This window comes from Homarus americanus, unplaced genomic scaffold, assembly GCF_018991925.1.
Source record: "Homarus americanus isolate GMGI-L3 unplaced genomic scaffold, GMGI_Hamer_2.0 scaffold11150, whole genome shotgun sequence".
Classification (NCBI taxonomy): domain Eukaryota; kingdom Metazoa; phylum Arthropoda; class Malacostraca; order Decapoda; family Nephropidae; genus Homarus; species Homarus americanus.
In genome coordinates, this window is record NW_024720555.1 from 2846173 (window position 1) to 2862956 (window position 16784).

Sequence of the window (16784 nt, forward strand, 5' to 3'; positions counted from 1 at the left end):
TTGAGTGCGGTGGAGGAGACTTGTTGCAGTAGTTGGCAAATATTCTCTTTTTTATATATTTTTTGTTTATTTAGTCGAGTTTGTTTGTTTGTTTTTATTTTTTTGGGTGTGTGTTTGTCTACCTGTCACCTGTGTGTGTTTGTTGTTGACGGGTTATAAGCGGCGGACGGTTGCTTATGTAGATGTCGGGAGTGTAGGTGTGTGTGTGTGAGGAGGTCGCCATCACAGCCTCGGGTGTTGCTGCGTGATGTCCACCTGCTTCTCTCCCTCCCTCCCTCCCTCCCCTTTCCTCCCCCCGCTGTCTGTACCTCCCTCCCCCCCCCCCTTCCTTCCTCAGCCACCTGTGCCTCACTCGGTGCCTGAGGATGGCGGGGAAGAGGGAAGGGTTGGAGTGAACACTTCTGCGGGAGAGGAATGTGCGGGTACTGACTGCATAACAAGAGGTGTTAAGGGGTGGGTGTTCAGGCCAATTCCACGTTCACGAGTAAAGTTCATTCGGATAAAACTTGAAAATTTACAGTAGATTAATCCCGGGAGTGACTCTTATATTATCAAAGGTTAGGTTAGGTTAGAGACTGATGTTTGTATGAAAATATAAATATATACCATGTGGGTGAGTCAGTTAGGTGATGCGGGCTGTAGAGTTAAACGAGTCGTGAAAAGTTATTTTAAACTGTCGTGTAATGTTTGATGTGTCGGCCATATAGTGTGAGACAAATTAGGTGATTAGTGTCGGTAGGTTAAGTTTTCTTTGTTTATCAGTTGTTAGGCCCTAATTTATTCATAAAAACATATTCTCTCTCTCTCTCTCTCTCTCTCTCTCTCTACCTCGCACTCCTCACTCGCACTTTACCTCACTCCCTTCCCACCTCCTCCCTCCCTCCCTCCTCCTCCCTCCCTCCCTCCCTCCCTCCCACCCACCCACCCACCCACCCACCCACCCACCTCTTATTCCCCTCCTCTCTTTTTTACTCTATTTTCTTTTCCTCTTCTCTCACCCATTCATTCCCTCCTTCCCTCATTGAATTATCCACTTATTCGTTGTTATCATTCCTGGTGGTTACTTCTTTATTCCATTTGTATCCAGGTCATAGTCGCTTCTTCTTCTTCTTCGCCTTCTTCTTCTTTTTCTTCGCCTTCTTCTCCTTCTTCTTCTTCTTCTTCGTCTTCTTCTTCTTCTTGTTCTTCTTCTTCTTGTTCTTCTTCTCTGTAAGTTGTGTTTGTTTATTGAATCTTTCATCTTGAGGTTATGGATGTGTTCAATTGTTATTCATTATTTACATTCATTAAATCACTTTACTCATTATTCCTAGGTTAAATGATGGGTTGGTATTCATTATCATTCAGGTGGTCATTCATCTTATTCACGTCATTCATTTAAGTCATTCACCACGTGTTTTTTTTATTGATTTTATTCATTTAAATTATCCACTTGTATATAATTAATGTTATATGTGTTGATGAATGTTTATTATTCATATTATTATTCATTTCTTTAGTCAGAGTTAATTATTGGCTTTACATTTATTTTACTGTTAATTATTCTATCCATTCGTGTCGGAATTATTGACAACTCATTAACCAATTTATTGTCATACTAGCTAATTAACTAACTCGTTTATTCATTCTATGCCTCACTGGTGTTCATTCTATGCCTCACTGTTTACTCATTCTATGCCTCACTGGTGTTCATTCTATGCCTCAGTGGTGTTCATTCTATACCTCACTGTTGACTCATTGTATGCCTCAGTGTTTACTCATTCTATGCCTCACTGGTGTTCATTCTATACTTCACTGTTGACTCATTGTATGCCTCAGTGTTTACTCATTCTATGCCTCACTGGTGTTCATTCTATGCCTCACTGGTGTTCATTCTATACCTCACTGTTGACTCATTGTATGCCTCAGTGTTTACTCATTGTATGCCTCAGTGGTGTTCATTTCCTCGCCCTGGCTCACTCCACACAAGGCAGAATGAGTTACTCTCCTCCATACAGTCCTTCCCTTGTCTTAGGTCAGGAAGCTTCCACTTGTGCTCTAACTCTCGCAATTTTCTTGTGTGCGTTTGTTTGTGTGTAGTGGTTTGTGTGTTTGTTAGTGTGTATTGGTTTGTTTGTCTGTGTGTATTGGTTTGTGTGTTTGTTTGTGTATTGGTTTGTGTGTTTGTTTGTGTGTGGTAGGTAGGTGTGTGTCTGCGCGCGTACAGACACACAGTTACATACAGGTGATTTAAACAAGAGAGACAGACAAACAAAAAAGGGAACACGTCAAGTATTAAGAAGTTATAATGTTGTGATGCAGAGCTTGACGGCCGCCTGTAAAAGTTAAGTGGGGGGGAGATTCTGTTTACGGAGGAACGGGGTAGTGGCTCTCTCCTCGCTATATTGGGGAGGTGGGGAAGGGGAGATAGGAGGGGAAGGGGAGATAGGAGGGGAGGGGGAGATAGGAGGGAAGGGGAGATATAGGAGGAAGGGGAGATAGGAGGAGGGGGAGATAGGGAGGAAGGGATAGGAGGGAAGGGGAGATAGGAGGAGGGGAGATAGGAGGTGAGAAAAAGGAAGCAGACGGGGAGAAGAGGAGGGGAGGACCGTTCTTGGGTGGGGTGGGGTGGAGTGGAGTGGGTCATGGTGGCAATGATCCTGAAACTACGACCCTAACCCAACCCAACCCAACCCAACCCAACCCAACCCATTCCACTGGAAAAAGTGTCCAGTTGTGGTCGGAATTCATTGGCTCACTACTTTATTCTCACACTTAACGAGAGGCGCTGATTGGTTGACAGTGTACACGATGAGTCTTCACGGTATTTAGCGTTAACCAAAATAAATTACCAACGATAATTAAGTTTATTAAAAGTTAGTTAGTTAGTTGTTAGGGAAGAGGGAGACGCTCTACTTGTTTATGATGTGAGTTAGTTTCTCAGGCTTTGTTAGGTTAGGTCAAGCGAGGTTAGGTTATAGGTCAAGATAGGCTAGGTTAGGTTAGGTCAAGCAAGGTTAGGTTATAGGTCAAGATAGACTAGGTTAGGTTAGGTCAAGCAAGGTTAGGTTATAGGTCAAGATAGGCTAGGTTAGGTTAGGTCAAGCAAGGTTAGGTTATAGGTCAAGATAGCCAGGTTAGGGTTAGGTCAAGCGAGGTTAGGTTATATGTCAAGATAGGTTAGGTTAGGTCAAGCGAGTGTTAGGTTATAGGTCAAGATAGACCAGACTAGACTAGTTAGGTTAGGCCTGCTGCTGCTAGGTTACAGGTCAAGATAGGCCAGGTTAGGTTAGGCTAGGGGTATTACAAGGTTAGGGTTATTGGTCAAGATAGGCGAAGGCTAGGTTAGGGTCAGAAGATAGACTAGACTAGGCTAGGTTAGGTTAGGTCAAGCGAGGTTAGGTTATAGGTCAAGATAGGCTAGGTTGTTAGGTCAAGCGATGTTAGGTAAGGTTATAGGTCAAGATAGACTAGGCTAGGTTAGGTTAAGCAAGGTTAGGTTAGGATGTTGACATTGACGTGTACTTGCAGTACTGTGAGGGGGTGACTTAGTAGAAATATAAATATAAAATAAATAAAATAAAGGTCACAGGGCGACAATTAGTTTCTTCAGCAGCTGGTGGTGACCTTGTAAAGTGGGTGCAAGGAGAGCGGGGTATTATCGTTATTAAGGCAATTGCATAGAGTATCTCCCCCCCCTGCTCTCATCTTTTTCTTTTTGTGGACTGTCCTCTTTCCCTCCGTCCGTGGCTGGCGATGTCTCCTCAGTGATAACTCTTCTACACCAATTGGCGTAGAAGGTGGGGGGGGGGAGGTGAGTGGCTGGAGATGGAACTTAAAGTGATGCTGACGTTCCTGTGGGCGAGAGAACATTAATGAATAATAATGATAATAAAACATACCGTACAGAGAGGAACAATAATGGCTGAACACAACTTTATAATGTATTTAATATGTCGTGTGTTGTAGCTCAGGTGGTGGTACTGCCCCCGGTCTCCCACCCGAATATAATGAAGTAATGATAATGAACAGGATGTAGGTGGGGGAGGCTGTGGTGGCTGGCAGCTGGTGACAGGACCCGCAATTACTCCCGTTCGATTCCTGCTTATAGTTCTGTTATGGTTAAGATGAGAATAATTATATGTTGACGCCTTCTACAGGGGAACTTTATGGTACCAGTGGAAGTTTTTATCTTGCATCCCCAGCCACGTTGGGTAGAACAGGTAGACGGGTTGAACAGGTAGATGAGTAGAACAGGTAGATGGGTAGAACAGGTAGACGGGTAGAACAGGTAGATGGGTTGAACAGGTAGACGGGTTGAACAGGTAGACGGGTAGAACTGACTGAAGACTTAATGGCGTATATTTCTCTGTTGTAAACTTAATATATTGTTTCTTCTTTTTCAGGTATGTGGCCAAAACTACCCAGTGTTTACTCTTCACGCTGAGGGAGTAAGGTGAGCAGGGGGACAGGGTACAGTGAACCCTCTCTTTAACGGACTGTATGGAGAAGAAAGTCCGTTATATCAAGGGGGTATGTTAGATGTGAAACCTACCATCTAACGAGCTACTGAGATAAAAGTCCGTTATATCAAGTCTCCGTTAGTATGAAGAAACTCTCTCTCTCTCTCTCTCTCTCTCTCTCTCTCTCGTGCATGGCAGAAAGTAATACTGTTGAGGGTGTGACACTGCCCATGAGGTCCTCTCAGTTCAGTAGGTGGCCTTGGCTCAGGTGTATCGAACTGTCCTCCCTGACTCCTCCGCGACCGGGTGTGTGTGTTAGTGACGAGGTGGGTGTTGGGGTGGTGGTGTGGTAGTGGGTGGTGGTGTTGGTGGTGGTGGTTTTCGTGGCGGTGTGGGTGTGATGGTGGTGTAGGTTATAGTGATAGGGTGTGGTGATAGTGGTTGTGTTGCTGATGGTGCAGCATTAAACGGCCGTATAGTGTTGTGATGGTGAGGGTCATTACTCTGATGAACGATTGTGTTGTATTATTTATATACAGGACCGGCCATAACACTATGATGGAAAATAGTGAGAAGTGTGTGTGTGTGTGTGTGTGTGTGTGTGTGTAATAATAATAATAATAATAATAATAATAATAATAATAATAATAATAATTAACGGTTTATTGAAAAAGTTCTGCTGCCCGAAGGCTGAAAATATACATTGGACATAAATGACTTATTACATACATTGGTGGTTTAACAAAAGCCTTCATTAGAGAAAGGTAAAGGAACATACAGTGAACATTCAGATTAATGTAGGTGTTGAACAGCAAAAACGTAGTGTAGTAACTCCCTCCCAGATGGTGTTAGGAGGGACCTCACGTGATGTAGTAATTACCTCACAGATGGTGTTATGAGGGGCCTGACGTGGTGTAGTAATTCCCTCACAGATGGTGTTATGAGGGACCACGTGGTGTAGTAATTCTCTCACAGATGGTGTTATGTGGGGCCTCACATGGTGTAGTAATTCCCTCACAGATAGTGTTATGAAGGGCCTCACGTGGTGTTGTAATTCCGTCACAGATGGTGTTATGAGGGGCCTCACGTGGTGTAGTAATTCCCTCACAGATGGTGTTATGAGGGACTTGACGTGGTGTAGTAATTCCCTCACAGATGGTGTTATGAGGGGCCTGACATGGTGTAGTAATTCCCTCACAGATGGTGTTATATGAGTGAGGTGTGGTCCCAGGCCTTCCTATCGTAGACGGATTAACACATCGCTGGTTGTTGTTGGGTCTCACGGGCCGTTATCACTGGGTACCCGGGACCTCACTGTGTGAAGGTTAACTTGGGTACGACTGTTACTGTGTGTGCGTGCACCTGTATCAGCCCTAATTATAAAATCACTAACAATAATGTAATCCCATTCTTCTGAAGGTAATCCGTCACATCACACAATACAATAAGGTAATAATCCAATTTTAAATCTAGTTGGTTTGTTTACATTTATGGTGGATTATTGCATGTGAGGTCAGTGTTACCAACTCCCTACCACCATTCATTACTACTACCACTACTACCACCACCATTCGTTACTACTACCACCATTAATTGATACTACCACCATCATTCATTACTACTACCACCACCACCACTACTACTACCATTTATTATCACCCCCATTTATTACCACCCCCCACCTACCACTACCACCCCTCACCTACCACTACCACCACTCTTTACCATCGCCTACCACCAATACCACCTACCTCCTACCACTACCACCTGTCTTTACCAACCCCTACCACTACCACCATTCATTACTACCACCACTACCACCCACCTCCTACCACCTGTCTTTACCAACCACTACCACCATTCATTACTACCACCACCTGTAGCCACTACCACACACTACCATTATCAAAAGCAGATGATGGTGAGTGGCATCATGAAGAAAGGGGGGTGATGGCCAACAGTTAGTGATTATATTGACAAGTTTCCTTCATCCTGGACTTCGTCGTCTAACAGTCGAATCAGTCAGTCAGTCTATTTGGTGTTGTGATTGATCAGTCGGTCGGTAGGTAGAGTTATTTTGCTCGGTTAATCAATACATCAGTCAGTCCGAATAACTCAGTCACTTCGATCCAAATTCTCATTTACCTGAGAGAGAAGTTTTTAAATTATTTAATGTGTTTTTGGTAGTTGGTCCGTGTACCCTCATGCTGGTCTACCTTCCTGTCACGTGTTAATGGCCAATATTGTGTGTGTGTGTGTGTGTGTGTGTGTGTGTGTGTGTGTGTGTTTGGCAGGCGTGTGTGGCAAATGAGGGTAACAGGTACAGGTCCAGTGTATGCAAGGCAGTAGTGCGTGTTTGGCAAGCGTGTGTGTGTGTGTGTTTGGCAGGCGAGTGTGTGTGTGTGTGTGTGTGTTTGTTTGGCAGGCAGTGTGTGTGTGTGTGTGTTTGGCAGGCGAGTGTGTGTGTGTGTGTGTTTGGCAGGCGAGTGTGTGTGTGTGTGTGTGTGGTTATTTTTTAGTAAGCGTGTGTATGTTTTTGGTAAGCGTGTGTGTGTGTTTGGTAGGCCTGTGTGTGTGTTTTTGGTAAGTGTGTGTGTGTGTTTGTGTTTGTTTGTTAGACGTGTGTGTATTTGTTTGGTAAGCGTGTGTGTTTTTAGTAGACACGTGTGTGTGGGTGGGATTGTCGGCAGGCTGCTGGCCGGGAAACATGATACATGTATGACACCACTTGGCGTAACTCCCGACCCTTGACGCCCTGTAGACGCTTCCTCCCCACAACAAGCTGCCGGGTTGGTCGTGTAACATTGTATTAAGCTGCCGGAGTTGGTCGTACTAACATTGTATTACAAGCTGCCAGGTTGGTCGTGTAACATTGTATTTACAAGCTGCGGGTTGGTCGTGTAACATAATATTACAAGCTGCCGGGTTGGTCATGACCGCTTGACCTTATTTACAAGCTACTTGGGTTGGTCGTGTAACGATGTATTACCGCTTCTTGGAGTTGGGTGTAAACGTCATAACATTGTATTTACAAAAGCTGCCGGGTTAGTCATTATAACATTATTACAAGCTGCCGGGTTACGGTCGTGTAACATTATTATTTACAAAGCTGCAAGGTTAGTCGTGTAACATTGTATTACAAGCTTGCCGGATTGGTCGTGTAACATTATGTTACAAGCTGCCAGGTTGATTAAATTAACGTGTATTACCAGCTGCCGGGTTGGATAAACAGCAACATTGTATTACAAGCGCTGCCAGATTGATCGTGTAACATTGTGGCCTGACTGCCGGAAGTTGGTCTGTGTAACGTGCTGCCGATTTGGTCGTGTAACGTGTACCATAGCTACCCTGTTGGTCGTGTAACATTGTACAAGCTGCCAGTTGGTCGTGTAACATTACAAGCTACCGGGTTGGTCGTGTAACGGTAGCACAGCCACCGGGTTGGTCATTATAACATTGTACAACTGCCGGGTTGGTCGTGTAACATTGTACAAGCTGCCGGAGTTGGTCGTGCTGCGTGTACAAGCACCGGTTGGATGATGTAACATTAGCCGCAAGCTGCCGGGTTGGTCGTGTAACATTGTACAAGCTGCCGGGTTGGTCGTGTAACATTGTACAAGCTGCCGGGTTGGTCGTATTTACATTAACCTACTTCAGGTTGGTCGTGTAACATTGTACAAGCTGCCGGGTTGGTCGTGTAACATTGTACAAGCTGCCGGGTTGGTCGTGTAACATTGTACAAGCTGCCGGGTTGGTCGTGTAACATTGTGTCTTTTCTTCCAAGTATCTGTAGCAAAAATGGCGGGAGAGAGAGGTGGAACTTTTTGATGATTCTGAGAAGAATGAGTGAACAGTATTGTGACCAGTGAGGGATTGAGTATTGTTCTCTGTTCAGAAAATTATCCCATTCAGTTTTTCACCGCCAGAGTCGCGATCCTGTACAATACTTGGTTCGAGTGTGTTAAATATGTTCAGACACTTTATTATTATTATTATTTACACACACACACACACACACACACACACGCACGCGCGCACTTACATTGGCATGTATTGCATGGGTTTGAGATTTAAAGTAATTTTCATACAGTTTAGTACAGTGCAGGGTACTTGTGAATTTGTTGAATTGGAATATCTACAGGAGAGCTTTTATTAATTTAGCAAAGTTGCACACACACACACACACACACACACACACACACACACACACACACACACACACACACACACACACACACACACACACACCTGCACGCACACACACACACACACGCGCGCACCTGCACACACACACACACACACAGTAAAATATATCATAGTAAAACAAACTTGTGGCTATGCAGCAAGTTTGCGTCGCTACTGTCATGACGACCACAACACCAAGACGCCTGTTCCAAACAAAGCCCAAGCTTGCTGTTAGATATAGGTGTGCGCGTGTGTGTGTGTGTTCAAGTGTGGGCTATTCCCGATAACCACAAGTGGACTTGCAATGTCTGTCCACCTGGTTAATACAGTATGCTAGAGTATCTGGGTCAGGCTCACTCTCCGGGTAGTGGCCATCTCCTGCCTGGTGTAGTTAACGGTGGACGCCATTATACTCTAGTCTATGGTTGTCAGGACAGTTAAGTCTAAAGTCAACTCACTTGGCGCCTCAGTGAACCCTCCCCTCAGCACTAATTATGTTACGTGTGATAATTCATAGATTCCTGAAGTGTACCTCGGATCTATTCACTAGTATTGACTTTTTGTTGTGTGACTTTCTCTCTCTCTCTCTCTCTCTCTCTCTCTCTCTCTCTCTCTCTCTCTCTCTCTCTCTCTCTCTCTCTCTCTCTCTCTCTCTCTCTCTCCTGCTTTCGGATTCAATTGATAAATCTGGAATTCCATAGAGAGAGAAAGTGGGAAGGTAGAGAGGAGGAAGAGTGGTTTCGAGCTGGGAGGGAGGTAAGAGTTGTGGAAAGTGGCGAGGAAATGGAAAAGCGAGGTAATAGGATGAAGGAGGAGGAGGAGGGGGGTAGTGAGGGAGGAAAGAAGATACAGGAGAGGAGTAGTAGTGAGGGAGGAGGTGGGGATAGCGAAGGAGGGAGTGGGTTAGTGAGGGAGGAGACGAGTACGGAGGAAGGAGAGTAAATATAGGAGAGGGGAATGATGGGAGGTAGGAGAAGGAGGAAAGATAATTAATTGTGTAGGATGTCTTGCTTATTATGTTAGGTATTTTTATCTCCTCGACTTGGAGAGAGGAAGTGGAGCGACAAAGTGTGTGTGTGTGTGTGTGTGTGTGTGTGTGTGTGTGTGTGTGTGTGTGTGTGTGTGTGTGTGTGTGTGTGTGTGTGTGTGTGTGTGTGTGTGTGTGTGTGTGTGTGTGTGTGTGTGTGTGTTCTCCACAGAAAGAGAGAGATATAAGGACCACTCTAAAACTCTTCTCAAGTGCTGTAATATACAACCAAATTCAGTGGAGCAACCAGCCTCAGACCGTTCCTTATGGCGCTCAGCATGCCATAGAGGAGCGGAAACACTCGAGACCTCACTGAACCATAAGAGAGCTACTAAACGAGCCTAACGACATCAGAGGGCTCAAGGCACAGATGGGCAAAGTACGGCCCGCGGGGGCCCCGCCAAATTATTTCTGTGGCCCGCCACTGCATTTGGCAACAAGAAAAAAAATTCTTATTAATTACAGAAAGGGCAATTTTGGAAGTTGGGTGGACATAGCAGCAATACTGGCTCGTCGCTATTAACCTGTGGCCCGCGAAGTGTGCCACCATTCATGAAGTGGCCCTCCATCAAAAATAATTGCCCACCCCTGGCTCAAGGCATAATTCCTCTCAATGAACATCATCCCTGTCACCTATGCAACAAGGTCTGCGCCTCCAGGGTTGGACTCCATTGTCATCTACGGTGGCATCAGGAATAACACATAACTCATCAATCATCTCATCTGGAGCAACGTCGTCATCGACTTCGATAGACTGCCATAAGCATAAGCACAGTTATATTGCCTATTTTCCCGGAAACTGGCAGTACAGTACACTGTAGGTTAGAAAGTACTATTGTTTGTGCACCAGAGCTGTAGCCTCCAGGGCGCAGTATCTACTATTACTAACATCTTACATAATAATAGTAAAAGAAAATAATGATAATAATAATAAAAATAATAATAATATATAATGATAGCGATATTAATAATAATAATAATACGACTTCGTAGTTATAACTCCTAACATTTCACTAAGTTAGTTACCTGTGTTGTCTGTCACCACTGTCATAATAAGGTGCCTGAGAGTTTCATACACTAATAATCTACCTGTTATAAAGGTAAATAATAATTGTATTATTTTAGAACATTATTTCACCCTAGAGTAATGCTGTAGTGATGATATGACTTGTAGTGTGTTATATCAGTGTCCATTAGCTCTCTGGGGACTATAGCCAATCACAGCCAAGATCCTTCTATATACCGCCACTTAAGTTATATAGTACACAAGCTTAAGTACATTAGTTGAAGACCGGACACACACAGGTGGTTGAGTTGACTAAAGTGGATGTACAGTTTAGTGAGTGTGTTGGGGGGGTTGAAATGGCTCAGTGGGACAGATGGTATCATGTGTTGGGGGTGGGGATAGTTCGGGATATTAGTGGCATTGTGACATGTGAGGGGGAATGGGGGAGGGACATGGAGTAGAAGTAGAGGGAGGGACGTGGGGAGTGGCAGGGTTTTATCGATATAATTATGTGAGGGGGGGGTATGAGGAAAGCAGAAATTGGGGGTAGTAGTAGTGGCAGGAATGGTAGTGGGTCAGGCGTCTCCAATATTGCACACTCCACACTACCACCAACACGGCGAGTATTGCCTCCTGAGAGTATTGGATCACGGCTCTACTCCTCCTCCTCTCCCTCCTCTTTTGTCTCTCCTCCTCTCCTCCTCCTCCTCTCCCTCCTCTTTTGTCTCTCCTCCTCTCCATCCTCCTCTTCCCCTTCTTCTCCCCCTTCCCGTTATCCCACAGGCTCATACAAATAATTCTTAATCTAACTATATACCCCATTGTTTATATCGGTATTTATTATATACGGTATATAAATGGGGAGTTTTAATGGCATATATAACAGTTCAAGCTCTTGTGGCTATATTATAAAAACTTGAAGGAATATATGACGCATTATCATATAGTCTGTACAGTAAATCTCTGGAGTATATTAAAAAATGAGGATAAATTCTCTCAGTGAATAAAACCCCACTGATTTATATATATACACTTCATAATTGTAATGTATAATCCACGAATGTTAGTTTTTATTTTCGAAAGCCTGCCTGAGAGTTTAGCTGTGTTGCAATACATGTAGTTAGTATTGTGTTTCGTCTCATGTAATGGTTGTATTTTACCGAGGGGGAACTTTCTTGACTTCTCCGTCCCCTCGTATATATGTGCCGCTGTGGCTGTCTTCAAGTTTAACAGGGTAAGTGGTGGGTATAGTGTTGGATGATGGTAGAGCTGAATGCTGGTTATGATGGCCACACAACTCACAGCGCTACTTACATATTGACCCTCCGCCCGCCCACTCATCCCTCTCTCCTTCTCCCTTCCTGGGGTAAAAATTAATACTGACATTATATACCTGGACGTTTTTTTTTCACTATAGATTATACCTCTCGTCCTTCTTCCTGGGGTAAAAATACTCTCACGGCGCTAGGTTCAGGGGACAGATTCACTAGACTATACCCCCTTTCCCTTTACTTGTACTAGAAATGCATATACAGTAGAGTTCTCCGATGCCGTACGAGTGTAAACAGCACATTAGATATATCTCTGTCCCCTTTATATACATTGGGTAATAGGACACTAGATATAGGTGTTGATAGTGGCGTGTGGTGGAGATAGCAGTTTTTTTTTGCAGAGATTCCACCCAGGCACAGGTCAAATGACTCACAATGGGGGGGGTGGTGCGGAAAATAAGAACAGAAAAAAAAATTTAAACTAGAGAAGAAAAAGGTTATACTGTTAATCTTCACCACGAAGGCATGGTGGAGATAGCAGGTACTTGCTCCCCCTCACTTTCTCTTCCCTAGTTCCCAACCTTTTCAGTGGAATTTTTCTTAAGTTACCTGTCATTGTTTTGAATTTACCTGGTCTGGAATGTGTGGTATGTATGTGTGTGGACAGTAAATTAAGTGTGACGTGACATGGCGTGGGTGTGTGTGTGTGTGTGTGTGTGTGGGGGGGGGGTGTGGCCTACAAAGGTGGATCAGGTTACGTGTGAGCCGCTTGTTGTGGTCGAGACTCGTGACACCCTGCCTGTTGGGGGGCGTTGTGCTCATGATACACTGTACGTCTCCCATGATGCTGTGTGGCAGGGCCAGGAAGGGTGTGGCAGGGGCTTGGGAAAAGGTGCTTAGAGAGCACAAAGGGTGTGGCAGGGGGCAGGAAAGGTATAACATAGTCGGGAAGATGTGGGAGCAGGAAAGGCTATAGCAGAGCAGGGAAAGGGTGTGGCAGAGGGGCAGGAAGGGTGTGGCCAGGGGGCAGGAAAGGGTGTGGTGAGGGCAGGAAGGGGTGTGGGGCAGGGGGAGGGGTGTGGCATGGATGGGAAGGCTATGGCAGGGGCAGGAAGGGTGTGGCAGGTAACCACGGACCCAGTATCTCTCTTGTTGAGTCTTGCCAGTTCAGGTATTGTGCTGCCTGAGGAGGACACACACACACACACACACACACACACACGAAAGGTATCCCCCGCCATCATTTTTCTAGGTAATCCTGGGTCAGTAAGAGTTTTTGGGGAGGGAGGGGGGGGGGGGTAGATATTGCATCACTAAAAAAATCAGATTTGATCAAGCGAACGTTTGATTATATTTGTGGGTGATGTTGGTGTGAGAAACAATACAATATGTACATTTTGTTAATTCCCCTTATTTATTTATTTATTTATTTATATCCTACTGACGTAATTATCAAGGAAAATATAAAATTGACTTGAGTCCTTACTGCACTGAAGTCAACAAGCCGTGTATCAACACAGGTATGTACTGTAAGATAAGGTGGTTGAGATAACATAGATAACGCCGCCAGTACCACCTACAGGCTTCACGGTGCACCACCCGTACTCGTGTTTATGTTGTCTATTACATGACTATCAAGGTGGGAAATAGGTGTAAAAAATCTAACCTAACCTAACCTAACCTAACATATTCTATTGTGTGTTGATGACATACCGGGGTTATTCACTTGGGTATTGTTGGTAGATTTATATGATGTATACTGTGCGTGGCTTAGTATGTGGTAAACAATACTGTACAGTTACGTGGTTACAGTCATGCACCCTAAGTGATTTCATGGTACGGGAGAGTGAGTAATTTGTATGTCCGGTCAGGGCGGGGAGCTGATATCATAGTTAATAGTGTGTGTGTGTGTGTGTGTGTGTGTGTGTGTGTGTGTGTGTGTGTGTGTGTGTTATGGCATACGTCATGAACACATTGTAGGACCAAGGCGCAAGTAGCCCCCAAGCAGCAGCTTCCCCACCAGCAGCTTCCCCCACCAGCAGTAGCCCACCAGCAGCTGCCCCCACCAGCAGTAGCTGCCCCCACCAGCAGTAGCTGCCCCCCACCAGCAGTAGCTGCTCACCAGCAGTAGCTGCCCCCCACCAGCAGTAGTAGCTGCCCCCACCAGCAGTAGCTGCCCCCACCAGCAGTAGCTGCCCCCCACCAGCAGTAGTAGCTGCCCCCACCAGCAGTAGCTGCTCCCCACCAGCAGTAGCTGCTCCCACCAGCAGAAGCTGCCCCCACCAGCAGTAGCTGCCCCACCAGCAGTAGCTGCCCCCCACCAGCAGTAGCTGCCCCCACCAGCAGTAGCTGCCCCCAGCCTCACCCAGCTGCCCCCACCAGCAGTAGCTGCCCCCACCAGCAGTAGCTGCCCCCCACCAGCAGTAGCTGCCCCCACCAGCAGCAGCTGCCCCCACCAGCAGTAGCTGCCCCCACCAGCAGTGCTGCCCCCACCAGCAGTAGCTGCCCCCCCACCAGCAGCAGCAGTAGCTGCCCCCACCAGCAGTAGCTGCTGCTCCCCACCAGCAGCTGCCCCCACCAGCAGTAGCTGCCCCCCACCAGCAGTAGCTGCTCCCCATCAGCAGCTGCCACCCATCAGCAGTAGCTGCCCCCACCAGCAGCTGCTGCCCCCACCAGCAGTTGCTGCCTTGCTGCACCACCAGCAGTAGCTGCCCCCCACCAGCAGTAGCTGCCCCCACCAGCCCCCCACCAGCAGTAGCTGCCCCCACCAGCAGTGGCTGCCCCCACCAGCAGTAGCTGCCCCCACCAGCAGTAGCTGCCCCCTGCCCCCACCAGCAGTAGCTGCCCCCACCAGCAGTAGCTGCCCCCACCAGCAGTTGCCCCCCACCAGCAGTAGCTGCCCCCCACCAGCAGTAGCTGCCCCCACCAGCAGCTGCCCCCCATCAGCAGTTGCTGCCCCCATCAGCAGTAGCTGCCCCACCAGCAGTAGCTGCCCCCACCAGCAGTAGCTAGCTGCCCCCACCAGCAGTAGCTGCCCCCCACCAGCAGTAGCTGCCCCCCCACCAGCAGTAGCTGCCCCCACCAGCAGTAGCTGCCCCCCACCAGCAGTAGCTGCCCCCACCAGCAGTAGCTGCCTAGCAGTAGCTGCCCCATCAGCAGTAGCTGCCCCCACCAGCAGTAGCTGCCCCCCACCAGCAGTAGCTGCCCCCACCAGCAGTTGCTGCCCCCCACCAGCAGTAGCTGCCCCCACCAGCAGTAGCTGCCCCCACCAGCAGTAGCTGTCACCAGCAGTAGCTGCTGCCCCCACCAGCAGTAGCTGCTGCTGCCCCACCAGCAGTAGCTGCTCACCCATCACCAGCAGTTGCTGCCACCCATCAGCAGCTGCCCCCACCAGCAGTTTGCTGCCCCCCACCAGCAGTGCCCCCCTGCCCCCCACCAGCAGTAGCTGCCCCCACCAGCAGTAGCTGCCCCCACCAGCAGTAGCTGCCCCCACCAGCAGTAGCTGCCCCCACCAGCAGTAGCTGCCCCCCACCAGCAGTAGCTGCCTCACCAGCAGGCTGCCCCCACCAGCAGTAGCTGCCCCCACCAGCAGTAGCTGCCCCCACCAGCAGTAGCTGCCCCCACCAGCAGTAGCTGCCCCCACCAGCAGTAGCTGCCCCACCAGCAGTAGCTGCCCCCCACCAGCAGTAGCTGCCCCCACCAGCAGTAGCTGCCCCCCACCAGCAGTAGCTGCCCCCATCAGCAGTTGCTGCCCCCATCAGCAGTTGCTGCCCCATCAGCATCAGCAGTAGCTGCCCCCACCAGCAGTAGCTGCCCACCAGCAGTAGCTGCCCCCACCAGCAGTAGCTGCCCCCACCAGCCCCCATCAGCAGTTGCTACCCCCATCAGCAGTTGCTGCCCCCACCAGCAGAAGCTGCCCCCACCAGCAGTAGCTGCCCCCACCACAAGCAGTAGCTGCCCCACCAGCAGTAGCTGCCCCCACCAGCAGTAGCTGCCCCCCACAGCAGTAGCTAGCCAGCTGCCCCCACCAGCAGAAGGCCCCCACCAGCAGTAGCTGCCCCCACCAGCAGTAGCTGCTCCCCATCAGCAGTTGCTGCCCCCCACCAGCAGTAGCCAGTAGACCACGACAACAATAACATTCTTTCCCCCACGTCGTGCGGGGTCTCCCTTTGATCGTACACAAGTTTTCTTTGAGGATATTTGTATTATTTTAGACTCGCGTGGTTTTGTTGTTTGTCTTCACGGCCGAGAGGTTATTGTACCTAAAGATTGGGTGGTTGTAATAATAGTTGGCGGTATAAAACAAGACTCAGAGAGGGAGGTGGGTTAGGTACGTGTGTGGGGGGATATATGAGGCTGGGTTTTTTTTTTTATTTACTGGGCACTCTCACATCCTGTGTAAGGTGAAGGTTTACAGCGCCCAACAGGAAAGCATGCTAAGTTCATGCTTGCCTTTTTTGTCTCATGAGTTAAGGGCGTAGAAGCCTGAAGAGTCAATGGTTTGAGGTTCAAGCAAGTTATTGGAAGCTCCAACAACTTGTCCCTGAATACGAATTCGCAACTTTCGATTTACAGCTGGTAATAGTGAGAGAGGGGGGGGGGGGGTCAGCATACTCGCCGCACATGTAAGTGATCCGGGTTCGATCTCCGGGAGGCTGACACAATGATCCAAGGTTCTTTACGCGCTAATTACCTCCGTTTACCCATCTGTAATTGGGAACCTAGATGTTTAATCAATTTTCAGGTCGAGTTCCTGCTGGGTTAGGTTAGCCAGTGCAGTTAACGAGTTGTCCGGTCGGTTTGGTGTTACTCCTCTATAATAGGGTCATAAAAAACTTGTTAATTCAGGGTGT

The 16784-nt window shown here is 47.5% G+C and overlaps 1 protein-coding gene across 1 annotated transcript in view; it reads left to right on the forward strand.

Moving 5' to 3' along the window:
• The first annotated feature begins 4416 nt into the window (after positions 1–4416).
• LOC121860623 (beta-1,4-mannosyltransferase egh-like) overlaps positions 4417–16784 on the forward strand; it is a 58624-nt gene continuing 46256 nt past the window's right edge. The window contains exon 1 of the mRNA XM_042357872.1: positions 4417–4435. The gene's annotated coding sequence lies outside the window, so the exon portion shown is untranslated. The remainder of the gene's footprint in view (positions 4436–16784) is intronic.